The sequence below is a fragment of the Helianthus annuus genome, chromosome 8, assembly GCF_002127325.2.
Source record: "Helianthus annuus cultivar XRQ/B chromosome 8, HanXRQr2.0-SUNRISE, whole genome shotgun sequence".
Classification (NCBI taxonomy): Eukaryota; Viridiplantae; Streptophyta; class Magnoliopsida; order Asterales; family Asteraceae; genus Helianthus; species Helianthus annuus.
Window position 1 is genome coordinate 73,083,526 of NC_035440.2, and position 1,844 is coordinate 73,085,369.

The 1,844-nt window shown below is 32.9% G+C and overlaps 1 long non-coding RNA gene across 1 annotated transcript; it reads right to left on the minus strand.

The window, feature by feature from the left end:
- Positions 1 to 823: 823 nt before the first annotated feature.
- Positions 824 to 1,504, minus strand: LOC118481073. The gene is made up of 3 exons (XR_004864305.1): positions 1,427 to 1,504; positions 1,152 to 1,248; positions 824 to 1,043 (listed from the first exon to the last, which is right to left on the minus strand). It is a non-coding gene; the product is annotated as an uncharacterized LOC118481073 (long non-coding RNA).
- Positions 1,505 to 1,844: the final 340 nt, after the last annotated feature.

A 1,844-nucleotide genomic window follows, 5' to 3' on the forward strand; every position in this document is an offset into this window, starting at 1 on the left:
GGATATATTTGGATTCAAGAAGTTCAGGGTTTAGTAAATCATATAGTTTCCGAGTTTTCTTTTATATGTTAGGTCGCATAATATATGCAATGAGGCCAATCAAATAGAGTTCCGAATTTATGTTTTTGTCCGGGTTTTGGATTGTTGATGGTTCCAAATTTGTAGGAATTAAAGGAAGTCATGAACCTAATAAATTACTCAGAACCTGCTTAATGTCTACTAGGTTAATGCCCGTGCGATGCGCGGCTTCATCCAAAACCATATTATTTACTTTGAAATATAATATTTTGTACAAACGCATACATTGGAAGAAGAAAAACAAAAAACTATTCAAATGCCGGAAAAAACTTCCTTGTAGACTACATTTGTTGTTTTACTCGTTACATTCCCATCTTTGTCTAGTATAAGCAACTTCACACCAGCTCTGCTTTTAACTCTTGATAACGCAACATAAAGCTGACCATGTGAGAAAACTGATATTTCAAATACAATCCAACCCTTGATAGAGATTGTCCTTAACTTTTATTTATAGTCATTGCAAAACATACATTTAAGGGGAATTGTCGTCATTGAAACTTGATAGGAATTCTTATAGTGACGTTCGGTTGAACCATATATCAAATTTAATAAATCAAAAAATCACAAAAAGAAAGAAAACCGGATACAATGCAATACACTAACTGTGATTCTAGGCCTAATTTCCTATACTGTGATAGCAGTCCTTTTTACATGCTATGGAAGAGGTCTATGACACTTTATCATTTCTTACTTCTAATTTACCAAGCTTAATCCATGTATTCATAAATGATGTATTCTCAGAAGACAAAAGAGGCAAACTACTTGTAAATATCTTTCCAACTACTAATAGATTGACAATTAAAACCTCTATTGAAAACTACCATACCTGTTGTGCATCATGAGAACTTCCAACTCTTTGGCATTGTGCACCACAAACTTCTTAAAACCATATGGAAGAATAAGACGGGTCTTTTTGTCTGACCCGTAACCGATATCAACCTTTAAATAACATTGCAAATATATTTCTAGCCATATGGAACAAAACACAATATGTCAGCCGTGTGGTCAACCCTTAAATAACATTGCAAATGCATAGACGACATAATCGTATAAATAAGAAAAGAAAAAAGTACCTTGACACATATTTTCCAGTAACTTTGGGGCCTCTTGAATTTCTTGACCCGCTTCTTAATTATCTTTTTATCAAGCTTAGGCACTCTCCCCTAATTACTACAAAACAAACCAAAAAAGTTTATTTACATCCATTACTACTACTACTACTACTACTAATAGTCGATAAAACGGATATTCTTAAACGTTACAGAAGTGAACAGGGACCATAATTGGAAAAACAAAACTTGGAATTGTTTACAAAAGATAGTAAAAGGGAATCTCTTTTAAAGCATACCATCGCACCTATGCTAGATGAATTAGGCATGACCAGGCTAATATGCTCTTCTTCTGGTGCTTTTAAGCTTTTTACACCCAAAAGAAATAACAATATTGTTCCTACCATCCACCAAACTAGCAACATCTATGAAGAACTGGACCATGAGAGAACGTAAATGGAAAGATTCATGACAACCATTTATATCCATGATGTTTGAATTTATGCAAAAAAGATACATAAATAAACTACATTTAAACTAAAGAATACCCAACTTGTTAAAAACCGGCATCAAATCCTTCAATGTATTTACTATTTCATCATCCGTAGCCTCTTTCATGTAGTTCCACACCTAAAATTTAAAAAAAAATAGGAAAGGCTAAAATTATAAAAAATTAGTTAATATCGATGAACAAATTTGTTTGTTTTTTCGGGTGTT